Source organism: Salvelinus namaycush, chromosome 9 (assembly GCF_016432855.1).
Source record: "Salvelinus namaycush isolate Seneca chromosome 9, SaNama_1.0, whole genome shotgun sequence".
NCBI lineage: Eukaryota > Metazoa > Chordata > Actinopteri > Salmoniformes > Salmonidae > Salvelinus > Salvelinus namaycush.
Window position 1 is genome coordinate 34864189 of NC_052315.1, and position 23900 is coordinate 34888088.

Sequence of the window (23900 nt, forward strand, 5' to 3'; positions counted from 1 at the left end):
TACAGAAGTCCAGACAGACCCAGTCACACAACACTCTGTCTTTCATGACGAGATTATTGACAGAAACAAATGACAACAAAACTAAACACCCAAGAAAAAGACTTCATGTTTGATTCAACTACTAAAACTCCTGGATTCCCTCTTCCTCTGGCATCACCAGTAGCTACGGATGCAATTCTGACTCAACATGACAAAGATACAGTATCTCCTCATTGTAAATAGCATTTTGTAGAGTATTCTATGTAATAATATGTAGGTTGGAGGTCTTTAACTGTAGACAGATACTGTAGAGGGGAGAAGCGATGACAGCGAGTCCCATTTAGCCCATGATGTGAATGTAAATAATATATAGTAGGGCATCGTATGAAACAAAACTACTGCGTCTGTATATAGCCACGAAACCATACCTCTCTGTATATAGGCATTACATTATACCTCCTTATTTCTCCTACCCCCCTTCAATCCCCCTAAACTAGCACAATGATACTCACCACTCCCTATATCTCTGTAGACAGACATAGAATAGATATATACAGGAGGAGACTGGAGACACAGAGGGAAGATACACAGTGTGTGATGCAGGTGGCAACACACTGGAGTGAAAAACACAGGCCCACTTTGGCTGGAACTGGTGAACTCTCCCTGCCCTGCCATAAAGACGGTCAGAGGGGATGTGTTGCCACGCGGACCGTCTCTCTTCTCCTCTCCCTTTAGTGTTAAACTACCACAGTTCAACCTGTAGCTATTAGATAAGATGTATTTGTACATGTATTTTACTCCTTAGTGAAGTGACGGGTCCAGTTCAAAGGTTTGGCAGCTTTCTACAGTCCACTCAATGTACAAACTTGATTGGTTTTCATCTCCACTCCCTCCCCCTCCATTCCTGATTGGCTAGTCCTCCTCGCCTATCTAGTCCTGATGAGGCTGTTGATAATCAGTGGGAATGTCCATCAGACGGCCTGTAGGCCCGAAGGCCTCTCTGAGACCAGGCGATCGCTTAGCTCCCACAGGCTGGCTGCAGTGGCCTGGTCTTCGGCCTGGGGGGAGGGTAGGCAGCGGAAACAGTTGTTGAAGTACATGCCTCCAAAACCCTCCAGCTCCGGAGCTACTGCACAGTACACTGTGGTGGCTGCCCCCTGTTGCTGTGAACACACAGACAGAGAGAAAGAGTGAGAGAGAGATACACACACAGTCAACATGGAGGACCCTGAGAGGACCATCAGAGAGATACACAGAGACCCTCCCGTCCGCCAAGAGACAAAGGAGATCCTGCCACCCTAAAGATGCTGCCAAGACCTCCACCAGAATAAACCCCCCCCCCCATCTTTCCTGCATGACCCCAGAGCATCTGTACAAGACAGAGGAGGAACTCCATACAAATGGAGAGAGACAGATAGAGATATCGAGAGGATAAACTCCAGAGACACCCCTCTCTGCCACAGCCCATAATGATGGGACAGTGTTACCATGGGGACCATGGCCCTGTATATATATTTATATACATATATTTATTTATATATTGTGTGTGAACAGGACTGCTAACTATCCAGAGTGCATGCTGATGTATATGTGGTAAATACAATGCTAACTGTCCACAAAACAGCACAGATCTCCGCAAAAAAAAAGATTCAAAGCAAAACACACCAAAATATGTTGGACTTGCAATCTCTATAGCTGCAATATTTTGATGTTATTTTGTGGAGGTTTGCGCACCGCAAGGGCTGTTTTCTGGACAGAAGATGTGGCCCACGGTGTTCTAGACTGGGGAGGAGGGAGCAGCTCTTCTCATTGGAGTGGAGAGCCAGAGGGTTCTATAAATAGACTCTATAAGAGAACATACAGTATAGATGTGATGATTACACATCTGTTTATGTTCACATCATCTCGGGATTCATGAGGGAAGTCAGACATTTGGCTTTTATTCCAGAGGTTTGCCAGGGTAAAGAGAGATATACACCCCTTAATATGTTGAGAATAGTGCTCTTGTAAACACACACACACACACACACACACACACACACACACACACACACACACACACACACACACACACACACACACACACACACACACACACACACACACACACACACACACACACACACACACACACACACACACACACTATGCATGCATGCACACGCTCGTAAGCCCCACTGCCCCTTACCCGTCTCTCTTCTCTCTCTTAAAAAGAGCAGACAACCCTCCCTACCCTATACTCTCTAATTAAGTGGGAAATTACTTCTGTATTTCTCAGTTTAACACCTCAAATCCAGTATTCCGTAGTCTGTAGTCATACTGTACTGAGACATGCCTCCCTAATTACCGTCACAGTCGGTAATTAGGAGCGGAGAGGGGGAACGAGAAGGAGAGAGAGAGCGACAGGAAGAGAGATTCCACAGCATTTGAAACAGACGTCAGAGAGAATTACAGCCAGAAGTCAGGCACTCAGAGGGATCTTTCATATAGCCCTGCTGCTGGCTAAAAGCTGCTGTGACGTTGTGAGAAGAGAAGAGACTGTTCCGGAGCTGACTTCTATAGACACACATTAAATAGTTATCCCTGGCTCACTGCTATTTATCTACAAATGAGACTGGTGGAGAGCACTGATGAGAGACTGCAGAGCACAGTTTAGTGCAGTGCACTGGCACAGCAGCAAAAGTCTGTACACACACACGCACGCACACACACACACACACACACACACACACACACACACACACACACACACACACACACACACACACACACACACACACACACACACACACACACACACACACACACTAATATACACCCACTTCAAAGGCCCAGCCTCATTGAGACTCATTTTAGCATCCGCAGTCCAAGCTGGCAGAGCTTAACACAGGAATAGACACACATACTGAAATATGCCCAAACTGCTCCGGCGCGCACACACACTGACACTCATTAAAATCTAGAAAGACACACTCTCACACACACCTATTCACAGAATAAAGTGTATGCACACTTACACACTCTCATTGAGAAATACAGACACACTAAACAAACTTCCTACTCAGTGTTGGTAGTAGCAGATCGAGGCAGTTAGAAACAGCAGATGAAACAACTGCATCTCTCTGCTGTCTCCCTCCCTGCCAGCACACTGATAACTCTACACACCTCACAGGACTGGCATATCAAAGGCTTACAAATGTCACTCAGTGTCTAACAGATACGCAGACCCAGACCCAGACATGCACACTTCAAAAGCAGGGTGGCACATCATTTAGCTAACTCTCAGTTAAGGTATTTGCTTTAGAACCTACACACAAACTCATTGGAAGATGGAATATATTTGCCTGCTCAGTTCACTCTGCTTCCAGGGTCCTCGTTTTCACACTGTTTTAGGTAAAGGGTGGTCAAGCAATACATTGGAATGATTTACACCTGATCTGAAAATACTACACTGCACAGCTGTGGACTCTGTGTGCTCTGAGGGAAACTGTACACACAGCAGAGAGAAAGGGAGGGAAGAAGAATTGAGGAGAGAGTGCGTGTGTGTACACAGGGGTTATCTTCTTGGTGTTTAGCGCTGCCCTCTCACTACTTGACCTGGTGACCCCTGTAATAGATAAACCTGATGAGATTAGACATTAACAAGCTGAACCACCCACCACCAGTGTCTGTCTGTCTGTCTGTCTGTCTGTCTGTCTGTCTGTCTGTCTGTCTGTCTGTCTGTCTGTCTGTCTGTCTGTCTGTCTGTCTGTCTGTCTGTCTGTCTGTCCGTCCGTCCGTCCGTCCGTCCGTCCGTCCGTCCGTCCGTCCGTCCGTCCGTCCGTCCGTCCATATCTATCACAGGAAGAGAGAGAGAGCAGGGGAATGGGCTTGGTCAAAGACATGCACACACAAACCTCACACAAACCTCACAAACACACGCACGCACACACGCACGCACGCACACACACGCTCTCTGATTTAAACACTCGTATACATTCTCACAGACACACCCACTCATTCACTCCAGACATGTACAGTAACCCAACAGATGTGTTGTATAATCATGTAAATTATAGATAATACCTTTACATTTTAGGCGTTGACCAATCAATGTCTCTTTCTGTTTTTCTACTCTTGTCAATGTCAATTCTGATTCTGAAATACATAGTTTTACAGATAAATGGCTGCGTTTTCTTAGGGTTGTTATGTTCCTGTTAGACCGAACTGACCACCACACACTGGTGAGTGGAGAGGAGAGGGTTAATGGAGTATACAACAACTGTCCCCTAGACAGTACACAAATAACCAGAACTGAAAAGGGGGAAAAGGGAGAAGACTAAAATCACTCCCGCAATATGCTAGAAATGTAGCAGGGTCCTAGCCAACCAGAGCATCTCCAATACATTTACACACACAGAAACCCAACCTCTGCATAGGGAGAATCTATATGCTTTAAGAGGTGAAAAAAGAGGCACTAAATCAGCAGCAGTAACCTGACCCTGTCTAGCCAAAACCCTCACTGCTCTGGAAACTGCTCACGGATCACATTTATGTCTTCCAATTTTCAAAATAATGAAAATATACGTTGGAAAGTATTGTGCAACATTTAACGGTTAAACAGCCACAATTTGGTCCTCCCGAGTGGCGCAGCGGTCTAAGGCACTGCATCACAATGCTAGAGGCATCAGTACAGATCCGGGTTCGATCCCGGGCTGTATCACAGCCGGGAGACCCATGAGGCGGCACTCAATTGGCCCAGCGTTGTCCGAGTTAGGGGAGGGTTAGGCCGGCTGGGATGTCCTTGTCCCATCGTGCTCTAGAGACTCCTTGTGACGGCCGGGTACATGCACACTGACTTTGTTCGCCAGCTGTATGGTGTTTCCTCCGGCACATTGGTGCGGCTGGCTTCCGGGTTAAGCGAGCAGTGTGTCAAGAAGCAGTGCGGTTTGGCGGGGTCGTGTTTCGGGGGACGCATGGCTCTCGAGCTTTGCCTCTCCCGAGTCCGAACGGGAGTTGCAGCAATGGGACAAGACTGTAACTACCAATTGGATACCACAAAATTGTGGAGAAAAGGGGGTTACATATTTTTTCCTAAAACAGCCACAGTTCATTGTATTGAAAAGCAAGGTGGGAGAGAACAGAGATAGTGTTGTGTTGAAGTAGTGTTGAAGCAGTTTACTGTATCTCAGTTATTTTGCGTTGTCTTCATAGTATAACATGTTACTGTGGTGATCTTTAACCATGTCCAATCACTCTGCTTGTGTACTACAACAATAATATAACAAGCATTGTGCTATTTGTTAGCATAGGGGTATTGTACCAGAGAAAAAAAACAGGTCGGAAAAAACATGTTTTCTTTCTGCCTCATCAAGGTTGTGCTCTGTCATTCTGTCTCTGATAATATGCGTGACACTTTACCCAGATGTCTGTGGTTATGTAATTGACCTCTAACCCCTGACCCCTGACCTGTAAATACACCCAGTACTGTAGAGCAGTCTGTTTTTGTCCCACCCCGTCCTGTCCTGTCCTGTACATAAGAACATGTAAATACCAAACAGCTATGCATGCTGACACTCTAGCACTTCTTTCAGGTACTTTTATAATCCCAAACTTCTCATATGGCATGTGCTGAAAATCAACTATAAAAAAAGTAATAAAAAAAATGAAAAGAGAATAATAAAAAAGAACCAGACGATAATTTCCTGGACAACGTGTAAAGTCTTACAGTTTTCTGACTCCTGTGGGTGGTTCTCTTCTGTTCCTTTAACTGTCATTCTTACTGTGGTCGAACCGTTCTGGTCGAACCGTTCTGGTCAAGGTTCTGTTCAGTTGTGTTGATGTGGGAAGGGTTGAAGCAAAGCAGAGAGGCAATCCAATCTGTACAGTGTTACCAATTAAAGCCTGGTTAAGTGGCTGCGTCCACAACTATCGCCGGAGAGCATACTCCTTTCCTCTGGTGAAGAGAGCAGACAGGGGAAAGGGATTGTGGTGTGGTCTTGTTCTTTTTTTATAGATCAAGAATTGGAACTGTGTAGGCTACAGAACAAGCTGACATGATAAAAGGGTCACTGAAACTAGGACCAGTATATGAGATTTGCCTCAGCCCTAGGACCCAGCCTGTCTGAGATAACAGTCTAACATGAAGATCTATCTATGCCATGAAGGAGAAGATAGGACTGGGTGCTTTTGTTGATCCTTGTGGAATGTTTATTTTCAACCCCATGGCGTTCACAATAGATGGAAGTGTGTGATTGTCAATCTGTGCTAAAGATATTTTACATTTAATAAATTATCATTGTAACAAAAACATCTGCTTGCTTGTCATCTCTCGCCCGTGTTTGCGTAATATATATATATATATATATATATATATATAGAGAGAGAGAGAGAGAGAGAGCGAGAGAGACAGAGAAAAAAAATTGTTCAGCACAACAACACCCCCTCAACCAGACCCAGAGAGCTGAAGGTGGAGAGAGACATGTCTGCACTCTGGACTGTGGTGAGACAACATTAACAGGAGAAAAAGCAGAGGCAGGAGAAGAACAAAGGACTAGAGGAGTGGAGGAGAGTGCTGGAGGAGAGGGTGAGGCAGATGACGTGTGACAGAGAACAACCCATTAGAGAGCTGGCCACTCCCGCAGAGAAGCCAGCAGAACAGCCCACCTCAGATCCTGACCAAAGTCTCGACACCAGAGCAGAACAGTTCACCCCAGACCCAAGCCCAGGGGATCCCATCCACTCTGAGCACCCCCTCTGTCAGCCATCCTGATAGCTCTCCTGACAACCCCCCCCCCCCCCACACCCACTGAGGACATACACAAGTCATAGATTGTACTGCATATGGCCTCAAACGGGAAATATATATAAGACAATTCACTTTTTCGCAAACACAGTGTGTCTAAACTCTGGTGTCCAAACACCCAGCGCACCCTAGACCTTCTGTCTGAGGACCAACTAGGGTCACCCAGCCACATAATAATACACACAGGCACAAACCACCTGAGAGCACAGCAGGAAAGTAAGGCCACAGCACTCAAGGGAGTGAAGTCAGGCGCACAAGTGGTTATCTCCACCCTGCTACCACGAAAAGACTTCCACCCTGCTACCACGAAAAGACTTCCACCCTGCTACCACAAAAAGACTTCCACCCTGCTACCATGAAAAGACTTCCACCCTGCTACCACGAAAAGACTTCCACCCTGCTACCACGAAAAGACTTCCACCCTGCTACCACAAAAAGACTTCCACCCTGCTACCACGAAAAGACTTCCACCCTGCTACCACGAAAAGACTTCCACCCTGCTACCACGAAAAGACTTCCACCCTGCTACCACGAAAAGACTTCCACCCTGCTACCACAAAAAGACTTCCACCCTGCTACCACGAAAATACTTCCACCCTGCTACCACAAAAAGACTTCCACCCTGCTACCACGAAAAGACTTCCACCCTGCTACCACGAAAAGACTTCCACCCTGCTACCACGAAAATACTTCCACCCTGCTACCACGAAAATACTTCCACCCTGCTACCACGAAAAGACTTCCACCCTGCTACCACGAACAGACTTCCACCCTGCTACCACGAAAAGACTTCCACCCTGCTACCATACAGTGGGTAAACGAAAGTATTTCCCGTGACTGTGCCTCAAAACCAAATGTTTACCTGGCCCACCATTCCACCCTGGACTTAAACAGCTTTTACGACCAGGTCCACCTATACAAGGCAGCAGTGCCCACCTTCACCAGGGCCCTAAAGGAGATTGCCCTCAACCGCAGCCCCAACACCTCACACAGGAGCAACAGATCAACTGACACCCCGCCCAGACCAGCAAGACTCTCCCAGACCTGCAGGACCCCCCCCTCCCACACACACATAGAGGCCCCCTCAGATCAGACCTATGCCCCTCCTGCCCACCCCATGCCCCCCACTCCCGCAAAGAGGGCCTCAACATGAAAGTCACACATACGCACGCCCAGGCCGTGAGCAGGCAAACAGGCCCAATCCCCACTCTTACACTAGCCCAAGCCAATGGCATGTACCAGATGCTCAGCAGGCTCTGCTCACACTTACTGGTCTGAGGCCAAACCACACGACTAACAACATTGGACACTTTATGGAACACAAAGCCTTCACTATCTCATCCTGGAATATCCAAGGCGTGAGGTGATCTGCCTTTGGCCTAAAGTGGACTTCACCAAAGAAATGAGAAGTACTGACATTGTCATCCTACAAGAAACATGGTATAGAGGAGATGGACCCACTGGTTGCCCTCTAGGTTACAGAGAGCTGGTAGTCACATCTACCAAACTACCAGGTGTGAAACAGGGAAGGGACTCAGGGGGGTATGCTAATTTGGTATAGAGCAGACCTAACTCACTATTAAATGAATCAAAGCAGGAACATTTTACATTTGGCTAGATATTCAAAAGGAAAGTATCTCAACAGAGACGAATGTCCTCCTGTGTGCTACCTATATCCCCCCACTAGAATCCTGATACTTTAATGAAGACAGCTTCTCCATCCTGTAGGGGGAAATCAATAATTCCCAGGCCCAGGGACATGTACTGGTCTGTGGCAACCTAAATGCCAGAACTGGACAAGAACCAGTCATTGTAAATAAGATTTTGTTCTTAACTGACTTGCCTAATTAAATAAAGGTTAAATAAAAATATAAACCTGACACACAGGGGGACAAACATCTACCTGAATGTGACAACATTCCCTCCTCCATATGCCCTCCTAGGCTCAACTATGACAACATAACCAACAAAAACAGGTCACAACTCCTGCAGCTCTGTCACACGCTGGGTATGTACATAGTCAATGGTAGGCTTCGAGGAGACTCCTACAGTAAGTACACCTATAACTGATCTCTTGGCAGTAGTACTGTACACTACTTTATCACTGACCTCAACCCAGAGTCTCTCAGAGCGTTCACAGTCAGCCCACTGACACCCCTATCAGATGAAAGCAAAATCACAGTCTACTTGAATAGAGCAATACACAATCATGAGGCATCAGAGCAAAAGGAACTGAATAATATAAAAAAAATGCTATAGATGGAAGGAATGTAGTGTGGAAACCTACAAAAAAAACAGTTAGGCAACAACAAATTCAATCCCTTTAGACAACTTCCTGGACAAAACATTTCACTGTAATAGCGAAGGTGTAAACTTGGCAGTAGAAAACCTAAACAGTATATTTGACCTCTCAGCTTCCCTATCAAATCTAAAAATTTCAAGCTGAAAACCTAAGAAACTTAACAACAATAACAAATGGTTTGATGAAGAATGCAAAGAAAGAAAGAAAGAAATTTAGAAACCTATCCCCCAAAACCCCGAGACCCATAAAACCTGAGCCTACGCTTTCGCTATGGTGAATCACTAGAACAATACAGAAATACACTACGGAAAAAGAAGGAACAGCACGTCAGAAATCAGCTCCAATGTAAATTAAGAATCCATAGACTCTAACCACATCTGGGAAAATTGGAAAACACTAAACAAACAACAACACAAAGTGTTATCTATCCGAAATGGAGATGTATGGGTAAACCACTTCTCCAGTCTTTTTGGCCCTACAAAAAAATAACATATAGCAAAGCATACATGATCAAATACAAATCTTAGAATCAACTATTAAAGACTACCTGAACACACTTTATTCTCCAATTACATTGAAGCAACTAAAGAGGCCTTTGGTGTTGATGGTATCCTAAATGAAATGACAAAATATACGGACCACAAAATCCAATTGGCTATACTTTTTAACATCATCCTCAGCTCTGGCATCTTCCCCAATATTTGTAACCAAAGACTGATCACCCCAATCCAAAAAAGTGGAGACAAATTTGACCCCAATAACTACAGTACCGTGGGATATGCGTCAAAAGCAACCTTGGGAAAACCCCCTGCATTATCATTAAACAGCAGACTTGTACATTTCCTCAATGAAAACAATGTGCTGAGCAAATGTCAAATTGGCTTTTTACCAAATCACTGTATGACAGACCACGTTTTCAACCTGCACACCCTAACTAACAAAGAAACAAAACAAAACAAAGGCAAAGTCTTCTCATGCTTTGCTGATTTCCAAAAAGCTTTTGACTCAATTTGGCATTAGGTTCTGCTATACAAATTGATGGAAAGTGGTGATGGGGGTAAAACATATGACATGTCCCCAACCAAGGAGGGCCTACAGCAGCACCTAGATCTTCGGCCCAGATTCTGTCAGACCTGGGCCCTTGACAGTGAATCTCAGTAAGACAAAAATAATGGTGTTCCACAAAAGGTCCAGTTGCAAGGACCACAAATACAAAGTCCCTCTGTTGCCCTAGAGCACACAAAAAATGATACATACCTCAGCCTAAACATCAGCGCCACAGGTAACTTCCACAAAGCAGTGAATGATCTGAGAGACAAGGCAATAAGGGCCTTCTATGCCATCAAAAGGAACATCAAATACTTGTATCAGTTATAGAATCCATTTCCCTTTATGGTTGTAAGGTCTGGGGTCCGCTCACCAACCAAGAATTCACAAAATGGAACAAACACCAAATTGAGACTGCATGCAGAATTCTTCAAAAATATCCTCTGTGTACAACGTAGAGGCATCAGTAGAGGTGCATCAAAGCTGGGACCGAGAGACTGAAAACAGCTTCCATCTCAAGGCCATCAGACTACTAAACAGCAATCACTAACTCAGAGAGGCTGCTGCCTACATTGAGACCCAATCACTGGCCACTTTAATAAATGGATCACTAGTCACTTTAAACAATGCCACTTTAAATAATGCCACTTTAATAATGTTTACATATCTTACATTACTTATATCACATGTATATCCTGTATTTTATACCATCTATTGCACCTTTCCTATGCCGCTCGGCCATCACTCATCCATATACTTATATGTACATATTCTCATTCACCCCTTTAGATTTGTGTGTCTTAGGTAGTTGTTGGGGAATTGTTAGATTACTTGTTAGTTATTACTGCACTGTCGGAACTAGAAGCACAAGCATTTCGCTACACTCGCATTAACATCTGTTAACCATGTGTATGTGACCAATACAATTCGATTTGGTTTGAAAACACCAAATAATGCATGCTGAGTAGAATTAGGCCGATACCCGCTAATGATCAAAATCCAGGAAAGAGCTGTTAAATTCTACAACCCACTAAAAGGAAGTGATTCTCAAACCTTCCATAACAAAGCCATCACCTACAGAGATATGAACCTGGAGAAGAGTCCCCTAAGCAAGCTGGTCCTGGGGCTCTGTTCACAAACACAAACAGACCACACAGAGCCCTAGGACAGCAACACAACCAAATCACGAGAAAACAAAAAGATAATTACTTGACACATTGGAAAGAATCAACAAAAAAACAGAGCAAACTAGAATGCTATTTGGCCCTAAACACAGAATACCTGACCGCTGTGACTGACCCAAACTTAAGTAAAGCTTTGACTATGTACAGACTCAGTGAGTATAGCCTTGCTATTGAGAAAGGTCACGGTAGGCATACCTGGCTCTCAAGAGAAGACAGGCTATGTGCACATTGCCCACAAAATGAGGTGGAAACTGAGCTGCACATCCTAACCTCCTGCAAAATGTATGACCATATTAGAGACACATATTTCCCTCAGATTACACAGACCCACAAAGAATTTGAAAACAAACCCAATTTTGATAAACTGGGTGAAATACCACAGTGTGCCATCACAGCAGCAACATTTTGTGACCTGTTGCCACAAGAAAAAGGCAACCAGTGAAGAATAAACACCATTGTAAATACAACCATATTTATGTTTATTTATTTCCCTTTTGTACTTAATTATTTAATTATTTGCACATAATGACATTTTAAATGTATTTTTTCTTTTGGAACTTTTGTGAGTAATTTTCACAGTTAATTTTTGTTTTTTTAATTTAACTTTTATTTATTATCTATTTCACTTGCTTTGGCAATGTAATTGGCAATGTTTCCCATGCCAATAAAGCCATGGAGGCTCCTCAGAGGAGGAAGGGGAGGACATCCTCCTAAGTGAATTTCAGAAACATAAAAAGTTATCATTTTTATATAAAACTATACTAAATATATTCACGTCACTAAATAATTGATTAAACACACTGTTTTGCAATGAAAGTCTACAGTAGCCTCAACAGCACCATGGTGTAGCCGGAGGACAGCTGGTTTCCGTCCTCCTCTGGGTACATTAACTTCAATACAAAACATAGGAGGCTCATGGTTCTCACCCACTTCCATAGACTTACACAGTAAATATGAAACTTCCGGAGGACGTCCTCCAACCTATCAGAGCTCTTGCAGAATGAACTGACATGTTGTCCACCAAATCAAAGTATCAGAGAATGAATCTAGTACTGAAAGCATATACTACAGCTAGCTAGCACTACAGTGCATAAAATGTGGTGAGTAGAGGCATGAGAGAGAGAGCTATATTTTGTTGTATTTTTTTCACTTTCAATTTCACTTAGCTAGCGAATGCAGCTAGCCTACTAAAACACCCTGCACAAACAGAGAGGGATGCTATGTTAGCTAGCTGGCTATGGCTATCCAACATTGGAACTCTTCCAAGTCAAGGAAAACTTTTGGTTTTATAAATGTATTGCCACCAGGACTAGCCATTGTAACTGCTAAACTGATTGCTGACTGTACTGCATGATTGTAGCGGGTTTATTAACGCATTAGTTCTAGTAGCTATGTTGACGGTGACGTTAGCTAATATGGTGACAATGATGTAGGCTGTGTGTAGCGGTTATGATATGGTTTGGCCTGGAAAGGTTATTTCACCTGGTCACAGACAGTTGATTTCTTGTGCACTGAAGTCTACAAGCAAAGGCAAAAGGTGAGAGGAAGAGAGCGAGTAGATGCGAGAATTAATTATACAACGAGCAAAGTGATCCTACTGTTTGTATGTGGCTGCTATGAAAGTGAACAGTGTTGGCGTGTGATAAGGGGTGAATTCATTCTGACGATTCGGTTGAAAAAAGTTTCTTATGTGTAAGCAAATGAGGAACAACATACCTGAATTTGTCCAATAGAAACTTGCTTGCAACTTTTGCACTAATGACTACACAGGAGATCAGCTAGATGCAGGCAAGAGGGTGCAAGGCGGTCTTGAATGTGTAACTGTCTTTCACCTTCATTACTCTAATTCTTCTCTCGACCTGTGCAACTACATTGTAAAACTTTCATTCATAGGCTAGGTTGTAGCAACCTCATGTTGGGTATAGAAAAAATGTGAATATCATGTAGTATCCTAAACCTATCGATGTTACATTTAGCTGGGTGAATAGAATATGAATGACAGTCATCCAATGTGCTGTAATAGAAATAAGGCCATGCTCCTTATCGTCCTCACTCATCTTAAATGACACTGACCGCCACTGGTCTGTGTGTTTGAAGCGGCGTTAGCCTCTGCGAGCCGACAGCCCATCTGAGCATGCCCGTCCAGCTGTGAGGGGAATCCTGGGTAACGCGGTCCAGTCAGATAAACAGCCTGGCCCTCCATTCAGCCTTACCAACCAACCGCGAGGGGAGGGATTAACACCACAAACAGACCTCTAAAAACACCCCAACGGTCCCCCTCAAGACTCCACAGTCACCCCATAACCTCAGCACACTAACGCATAAGCGCAGCCATCCCCACCACTGGAAACAAATGGCCTGTCCAGCGTAATGCTGTTCTTGCCATTCTAATGGGGGAGCCCTCTAAGGCGCTGGCCTCTGCTCCTCAGTATGTTTTACACTCTATTAAAGAGCCGTCATTAGCCCCTAGGCCTGCTGGGTAATACAGAGCCCTGGGCGGCCTAGTCCCCTGAGGGCCATTAGGGACAGGATGGAGAGACCACACACCTAACACTGGCTCCCCCTGTCTCCACATCTCTCCATCTGAAGAACATTAGAGAATGGAGAGACTGTATACCTCCAGCCCCCGCTACAGCTGTCTCCTACGTCTACCCTCTCTGTTTGCCACACTCCGCCATCTTTTCCTCACGTCCAACTCCTGCAGCGTGTGTGTGGGGGGTGTGGGAACATATGCTTAGCTGGTGAACAAAAGGAGGTAAGAATGAGCGAGGAGAGAAAAGAGTAGGGAAGAAGGGGATGAGACAAGGGGGCGACAAAATGAGAAAGGAAGAGAGGGGAAAAGAAAGGAGGGTGTTGGGAAATGATGAGTGTGAGAAGGACTGAGTGTGAGAAACTCATTTTTATCTTGGGAGAGGACTTGTGAGGTGATGGGCTTCAGCTAGTTATTGTCTCCTAATAAAAGCAACATATGCCAATACAATAAAAGGCCTTATTGGACAGCTCTTCATTAAAGAGCGGCAGTAAAGAGAGAGGAGCTCTGGCACAGGGAGGAGATTAAAAGGCCTGGTCTGAATGGGAAAATAGGAGTTTCTCCATAGAATGGCACTATGGGGGCATGTAGGACTATAAAACAGCTGAATTAAACATGAAAAGGACTGGACGCTTTATTGGGCATGATCTCTCACTCTCTCTCACTCCCTCCCTCTTACTCCCACTGTTCCTCACTTTCTCTTCTAACCTCTCTCTCTTTCTCCCTGTCACTCCCTCTCTTTCCCACGTCTACGTCCCTTATAAGATCCTCTTTAACTTTTACAGATGCACCATTGAGAGCATTCTGTCGGGCTGCATCACCGCCTGGTATGGTGCATCACCGGGGGCACGCTGCCTGCCCTCCAGGACATCTACAGCACACAGTGTCAAAGGAAGTGAAAACAGATCTTTAAGAACCTCAGTCACCCAAGCAATAGACTGATCACTCGGCTATTGTCCGACAGACGGAGACAGCACTGGTGCATCAGAGCCAAGACCGAGAGACAAAATAACAGCTTCTATTACCATCAGACTGTTGAACAGCTTCTATTACCATCAGATTGTTGAACAGCTTCTATTAACATCAGACTGTTGAACAGCTTCTATTACCATCAGACTGTTGAACAGCTTCTATTACCAGACCATCAGACTGTTGAACAGCTTCTATTACCAGACCATCAGACTGTTGAACAGCTTCTATTACCAGACCATCAGACTGTTGAACATCTTCTATTACCAGACCATCAGACTGTTGAACAGCTTCTATTACCAGACCATCAGACTGTTGAACAGCTTCTATTACCAGACCATCAGACTGTTGAACAGCTTCTATTACCAGACCATCAGACTGTTGAACAGCTTCTATTACCAGACCATCAGACTGTTGAACAGCTTCTATTACCAGACCATCAGACTGTTGAACAGCTTCTATTACCATCAGACTGTTGAACAGCTTCTATTACCATCAGATTGTTGAACAGCTTCTATTAACATCAGACTGTTGAACAGCTTCTATTACCATCAGACTGTTGAACAGCTTCTATTACCAGACCATCAGACTGTTGAACAGCTTCTATTACCAGACCATCAGACTGTTGAACAGCTTCTATTACCAGACCATCAGACTGTTGAACAGCTTCTATCACCAGACCATCAGACTGTTGAACAGCTTCTATTACCAGACCATCAGACTGTTGAACAGCTTCTATTACCAGACCATCAGACTGTTGAACAGCTTCTATTACCAGACCATCAGACTGTTGAACAGCTTCTATTACCAGACCATCAGACTGTTGAACAGCTTCTATTACCATCAGACTGTTGAACAGCTTCTATTACCATCAGATTGTTGAACAGCTTCTATTAACATCAGACTGTTGAACAGCTTCTATTACCATCAGACTGTTGAACAGCTTCTATTACCAGACCATCAGACTGTTGAACAGCTTCTATTACCAGACCATCAGACTGTTGAACAGCTTCTATTACCAGACCATCAGACTGTTGAACAGCTTCTATCACCAGACCATCAGACTGTTGAACAGCTTCTATTACCAGACCATCAGACTGTTGAACAGCTTCTATTACCAGACCATCAGACTGTTGAACAGCTTCTATTACCAGACCATCAGACTGTTGAACAGCTTCTATTACCAGACCATCAGACTGTTGAACAGCTTCTATTACCAGACCATCAGACTGTTGAACAGCTTCTATTACCATCAGACTGTTGAACAGCTTCTATTACCAGACCATCAGACTGTTGAACAGCTTCTATTACCAGACCATCAGACTGCAGAACAGCTTCTATTACCAGACCATCAGACTGTTGAACAGCTTCTATTACCATCAGACTGTTGAACAGCTTCTATTACCAGACCATCAGACTGTTGAACAGCTTCTATTACCAGACCATCAGACTGCTGAACAGCTTCTATTACCAGACCATCAGACTGCTGAACAGCAATCACTAGCCGTCTACCAGGTGATGCACTCACTCACACAACACACACACAAACTATCAAACACACACACACCTCATACACACACACACACACACACACACACACACACACACACACACACACACACACACACACACACACACACACACACACACACACACACACACACACACACACACACTCACCCTCATGTTATAGAGACATTGAACCACTGGTCACTTCCCGTTTCAAATACTATATCCTCTGACGAAGGCCGTGAGGCCGATACGTATGCTTATTAAAGATCTTGATACTATCAAGAGTAGTGTACGGTTTCCTTTTTCCTTCATCTTGTTCAACTGTTGCCATGCACCTGCAAAAAAGATTGCTCAGATGTGCGAGTCACTTTTGAATTTTGAAATACTATATCCCCGACATAGCTCATTCTAATATTTCTAATATTGATTTTGTGTCACTGATCTACACACAATACCCATAATGTCAAAGTGGATTTTTTTTTGTCCAACGTTTTTGAAATGTAATAAAACATTTAAAGCTGAAATGTCTTCATTCAATAAGTATTCAACCCCTTTGTCATGGCAAGCCTAAATGAGTAAAAATGTGTTTAAGAAATCGCATAATAAGTTGCATGGACTCATTCTGTGTTCAATAATAGTGGTTAACACAAGTTTTTAATGACTACCCCATCTCTGTACCCCACATCTGTAAGGTCTCTCAATAGAGTAATGAATTTCAAGAACAGATTCAACAACAAAGACCGTGAGGTTTTTCAATGCCTCACAAAGGAGGGCATGTGTAAAAAAAAAAAAAAAACGCAGATGCTGAATATCCCTTTGAGCATGCTGAAGTTATTAATTAGGCTTTGGATTAGATACAGGCGTCCTTTCAAACTCAGTTGATGGAGAGGAAGGAAACTGCTCAGGGATTTCACCATAATCAATGTGATTTTAAAACAGTTACAGAGTTTAATGGTTGTGATATGAGAAAAGCTAGTTACTCCACAATACTAGCCTAAATGACAGAGTGTAAAGAAGGAAGCTTGTACATAATACAAAATGTTCAAAAACATGCATCCTGTTTGCAACAAGGCATACTGCAATACATTTGGCAAAGAAAATAACTTTTTGTCCTGAAAACAAAGTGTTATGTTTGGGGCAAATCCAACACAACACATCACTGAGTACCACTCTTCATATTTTCAAGCATGATGGTGGCTGCATCATGTTATGGGTATGCTTGTAATTCGCAAGGACTAGGGTTTATTGGAGGATAAAAATAAATGGAAAACAAGCACAGGCAAATAAGCACAGGCACAATCCTACAAGGAAACGTGGTACAGTCTGCTCTCCAACAGACACTGGGAGACAAATCACCTTTCAGCAGGACAATAACCTAAAACACAAGGCCAAATCTACACTAGAGTTGCTTACCAAGACGTCATTGAATGTTTCTGAGTGACCTCGTTACAGTTCTTACTTAGATCTGCTTGTCAATATATGGCAAGGCTTGAAAATGACTGTCCAGGAATGTACAACAGTCAACTTGACAGAGCATGAGGAATGTTTTAAAGAATAATGGGCTAATATTGTACAATCCAGGTGTGCAAAGCTCTTAGAGGTTTACCCAGAAAGACTCACAGCTGTAATCACTGTCAAAGCTGCTTCTATAAAGTATTGACTCAGCGGTGTAATACTTATGTAAATTAGATACAGTTGAAGTCGGAAGTTTACATACACTTAGGTTGGAGTCATTAAAACTTGTTTTTCAACCACTCCACAAATGTATTGTTAACAAACTATAGTTTTGGCAAGTCGGTTCGGACATCTACTTTGTGCACGACACAAGTCATTTTTCCAACAATTGTTTACATAGAGATTATTTCCTTCATAATTGTCACGATCGTCTTTAGGTGAAAGAGAGGACCAAGGCGCAGCGTGATATAAATACATCTTCTATTTATTTGAAGATGAAACGAACACGAACACTAATACAAACTAGACAAAACAACAAACGACCGTGAAGCTAACAAACGAAAGTGCAGACACACGCTACTAACGTCAAACATAGACAATTACCCACAACCTACCTAATGCCTATGGCTGCCTTAAATATGGCTCCCAATCAGAGACAACGATAGACAGCTGTCTCTGATTGAGAACCAATCCAGGCAACCATAGACTTACATAAACACCTACACTGAACACAACCCCATGAACTCTACCAAAACCCCCTAGACAATACACACACCCTAGACTAGACAAAAAACACAAACATCCCCCATGTCACACCCTGACCTAACTAAAATAATAAAGAAAACAAAGATAACTAAGGCCAGGGCGTGACAATAATTCACTGTATCACAATTCCAGTGGGTCAGAAGATTACTTACACTAAGTTGACTGTGCCTTTAAACAGCTTGGAAAATTCCAGAAAAATATGTCATGGCTTTAGAAGCTTCTGATAGGCTAATTGACATAATTTGAGCCAATTAGAGGTATACCTGTGGATGTATTTCAAGGCCTACCTATAAAAGTATCTATAGCCACAGTAAAATGAGTCCTATATCAACATAACCTGAAAGGCCGCTCAGCAAGGAAGAAGCCACTGCTCCAAAACCGCCATAAAACAGCCAGACTACGGTTTGCAACTGCACATGGGGACAAAGATCGTACTTTTTGGAGAAATGTCCTGAACTGTTTGGCCATAATGACCATCGTTATATTTGGAGGAAAAAGGGGGAGTCTTGCAAGCCGAAGAACACCATCCCAACCGTGAAGCATGGGGGTGGCAGCATCATGTTGTGGGGGTGCTTTGCTGCAAGAGGGACTGGTGCACTTCACAAAATAGATGGCATCATGAGGGAGTAAAATTATGTGGATATATTGAGGCAACATCTCAAGACATCAGTCAGGAAGTTAAAGCTTGGTCGCAAATGGGTCTTCCAAACGGACAATGACCCTAAGTACACTTTCAAAGTTGTGGCAAAATGGCTGAAGGACAACAAAGTCAAGGTATTGGAGTGGTCAATCACAAAGCCCTGACCTTAAGTTCCTCGGCGTACACATCACGGACAAACTGAATTGGTCCACCCACACAGACAGCGTGGTGAAGAAGGCGCAGCAGCGCCTCTTCAACCTCAGGAGGCTGAAGAAATTCTGCTTGTTACCAAAAGCACTCACAAACTTTTACAGATGCACAATCGAGAGCATCCTGTCGGGCTGTATCACCGCCTGGTACGGCAACTGCTCCGCCCACAACCGTAAGGCTCTCCAGAGGGTAGTGAGGTCTGCACAACGCATCACCGGGGGCAAACTGCCTGCCCTCCAGGACACCTACACCACCCGATGTCACAGGAAGGCCATAAATATCATCAAGGACAACAACCACCCGAGCCACTGCCTGTTCACCCCGTTATCATACAGAAGGCGCATCAAAGCGGCGACCGAGAGACTGAAAAACAGCTTCTATCTCAAAGCCACCAGACTGTTAAACAGCCACCACTAACATTGAGTGGCTGCTGCCAACATACTGACTCAACTCCAGCCACTTTAATAATGGAAAAATGTATGTAAAAAATGTATCACTAGCCACTTTAAAAAATGCCACTTAATATCATGTTTACATACCCTACATTACTCATCTCATATGTATATACTGTACTCGATACCATCTACTGCATCTTGCCTATGCCGTTCTGTACCATCACTCATTCATATATTTTTATGTAGATACTTCATCCCTTTACACTTGTGTGTATAAGGTAGTTGTTGTGAATTGTTAGGTTAGATTACTCGTTGGTTATTACTGCATTGTCGGAACTAGAAGCACAAGCATTTCGCTACACTCGCATTAACATCTGCTAACCATGTGTATGTGACAAATAAAATTTGATTTGATTTGATTTGACCTCAATCCTATAGAACATTTGTGGGCAGAACTTAAAAAGCATGTGCGAGCAAGGAGGCCTACCTACCTGACTCAGTTACACCAGCTCTATCAGGAGGAATGGGCCAACATTTACCCAACTTATTGTGGGAAGCTTGTGGAAGGCCACCGGAAACGTTTGACCCAAGTTAAACAATTTAAAGGCAATGCTACCAAATACTATTTGAGTGTATGTAAACTTCTGACCGACTGGGAATGTGACGAAAGAAATAAAAGCTGAAATAAATAATTTCTCTCTACTATTATTCCGACATTTCACATTTTTAAAATAAAGTGGTGATCCTAACTGACCTAAAACAGGGAATTTTTACTAGGATTAAATGTCAGGAATTGTGACAAACTGAGTTGAAATGTATTTGGCTAAGGTGTATGTAAACTTCCGACTTCAACTGTATTTCTTTATTTCGTTTGCAAACATTTCTAAAAACATGCTATCACGTCGTCATTATGGGGTATTGTATGTAGAGAGAAAATAAATATTGAATACATATTTATGTGGAATAAGTCAAGGGGTATGAATACTTTCCTGAGGCACTGCAGATTGCATTTTTATACAGCGCTATTTGGGTTGTTAATTGGATTCGCCATTCTTGAAAGAGGAAAATCTTATTATTTTACTTGTTTGACATTTTACTGCATTGTTAGGAGCTGGTAACATTAACATTTCGCTGCACCCGCTATAACACCTGCTAAACTGTGTACGCAACCAATAAACTTTGATTTGATTCGACTTTCTCATTTAATCTCAATCATTCTCCTTCTTTACTCCCTCTCTTTACCACTTTCCCATTTCATCTCTCTCCCTCAATCCATTCCCTCACTTTCTCATCTCTCTCCCTCAATCCATTCCCTCACTTTCTCATCTCTCTCCCTCAATCCATTCCCTCACTTTCTCATCTCTCTCCCTCAATCCATTCCCTCACTTTCTCATCTCTCTCCCTCAATCCATTCCCTCACTTTCTCATCTCCCTCCCTCAAACCATTCCCTCACTTTCTCATCTCTCTCCCTCAATCCATTCCCTCACTTTCTCATCTCTCTCCCTCAATCCATTCCCTCACTTTCTCATCTCTCTCCCTCAATCCATTCCCTCACTTTCTCATTTCCCTACCTCAATCTATTCCCTCACTTTCTCATCTCCCTCCCTCAATCCATTAGCTCACTTTCTCATCTCTCTCCCTCAATCCATTCCCTCACTTTCTCATCTCTCTCCCCCAACCATTCCCTCACTTTCTCATCTCTCTCCCTCAATCCATTCCCTCACTTTCTCATTTCCCTCCCTCAATCCATTCCCTCACTTTCTCATCTCTCTCCCTCAATCCATTCCCTCACTTTCTCATCTCTCTCCCTCAATCCATTCCCTCACTTTCTCATCTCTCTCCCTCAATCCATTCTCTCACTTTCTCATTTCCCTCCCTCAATCCATTCCCTCACTTTCTCATCTCCCTCCCTCCCGCCCTCCCTCAATCCATTCCCTCACTTTCTCATCTCCCTCCCTCCCTCAATCCATTCCATCACTTTCTCATCTCTCTCCCTCAATCCATTCCCTCACTTTCTCATCTCTCTCCCTCAATCCATTCCCTCACTTTCTCATCTCTCTCCCTCAATCCATTCCATCACTTTCCCATCTCTCTCCCTCAATCCATTCCCTCACTTTCTCATCTCCCTCAATCCATTCCCTCACTTTCTCATCTCTCTCCCTCAATCCATTCCCTCACTTTCTCATCTCTCTCCCTCAATCCATTCCCTCACTTTCTCATCTCTCTCCCTCAATCCATTCCATCACTTTCCCATCTCTCTCCCTCAATCCATTCCCTCACTTTCTCATCTCCCTCAATCCATTCCCTCACTTTCTCATCTCTCTCCCTCAATCCATCCCCTCACTTTCTCATCTCTCTCCCTCAATCCATTCCCTCACTTTCTCATCTCTCTCCCTCCCTCAATCCATTCCCCCACTTTCTCATCTCTCTCCCTCAATCCATTCCCTCACTTTCTCATCTCCCTCCCTCCCTCAATCCATTCCCTCACTTTCACATCTCCCTCCCTCAATCCATTCCCTCACTTTCTCATCTCTCTCCCTCAATCCATTCCCTCACTTTCTCATCTCTCTCCCTCAATCCATTCCCTCACTTTCTCATTTCCCTCCCTCAATCCATTCCCTCACTTTCTCATCTCCCTCCCTCAATCCATTCCCTCACTTTCTCATCTCTCTCCCTCAATCCATTCCCTCACTTTCTCATCTCTCTCCATCAATCCATTCCCTGACTTTCTCATCTCCCTCCCTCAATCCATTGCATCACTTTCTCATCTCCCTCCCTCAATCCATTCCCTCACTTTCTCATCTCCCTCCCTCAACCCCTTCCCTCACTTTCTCATCTCTCTCCCTCAATCCATTCCCTCACGTTCTCATCTCCCTCCCTCCCTCAATCCAATCCCTCACTTTCTCATCTCTCTCCCTCAATCCATTCCCTCACTTTCTCATCTCTCTCCATCAATCCATTCCCTGACTTTCCCCCCTCCCTCCCTCAATCCATTGCATCACTTTCCCATCTCTCTCCCTCAATCCATTCCCTCACTTTCTCATCTCCCACAATCCATTCCCTCACTTTCTCATCTCCCTCAATCCATTCCCTCACTTTCTCATCTCTCTCCCTCAATCCATTCCCTCACTTTCTCATCTCCCTCAATCCATTCCCTCACTTTCTCATCTCTCTTCCTCAATCCATTCCCTCACTTTCTCATCTCCCTCCCTCAATCCATTCCCTCACTTTCTCATCTCTCTCCCTCAATCCATTCCCTCACTTTCTCATCTCCCTCCCTCCCTCAATCCATTCCCTCACTTTCTCATCTCTCTCCCTCAATCCATTCCCTCACTTTCTCATCTCTCTCCCCCAATCCATTCCCTCACTTTCTCATCTCTCTCCCTCAATCCATTCCATCACTTTCTCATCTCTCTCCCTCAATCCATTCCCTCACTTTCTCATCTCTCTCCCTCAATCCATTCCCTCACTTTCTCATCTCTCTCCCTCAATCCATTCCCTCACTTTCTCATCTCTCTCCCTCAACCCATTCCCTCACTTTCTCATCTCTCTCCCTCAATCCATTCCCTCACTTTCTCATCTCCCTCCCTCAATCCATTCCCTCACTTTCTCATCTCTCTCTATAGAAGTAGGATATAACTGTATTTGGACCAGAGATCCAGTATAGGGAAGGCAAAAGCATCCTAATACACCCATCACAATAAGATAATTCTCTGTCTCATTGTTATGGTAACAACAGACAGTACAGGCTATTGCTCCATTTGTAAATGGAACATAATCACTAAGAATACGACCACAATGATCAACAATATGGATGGGATGGGGAGTTATTGTTCAACTATGTATGCATTCAGACTGTCAAACAATAGACAATATGCCAGTTCTATTATAGAATATGAGTTGATATTGAAAGTATTTTAATTCAAGAGATAAAGAGATTAAGAGATTAATATTTATTATATTAGATACTATGAATTACATTTTTTTATCAAGACTAAATGGGATATCTGTGTGCAACCTCCCTCCCTCCCTCCCTAGCTGGAGGTCATCAGAGGGATGTTCTGGTTTTAATAAGGAGGCAGCTCTGGCCCATTAAAGTCTGCTAGTAATGATAGTAATTTGGCAGG

The 23900-nt window shown here is 43.8% G+C and overlaps 1 pseudogene; it reads right to left on the reverse strand.

Annotated features, from left to right (window-relative positions):
- The window catches only part of LOC120053260, a 271421-nt pseudogene that overhangs the window by 45632 nt on the left and 201889 nt on the right, over positions 1-23900 (reverse strand).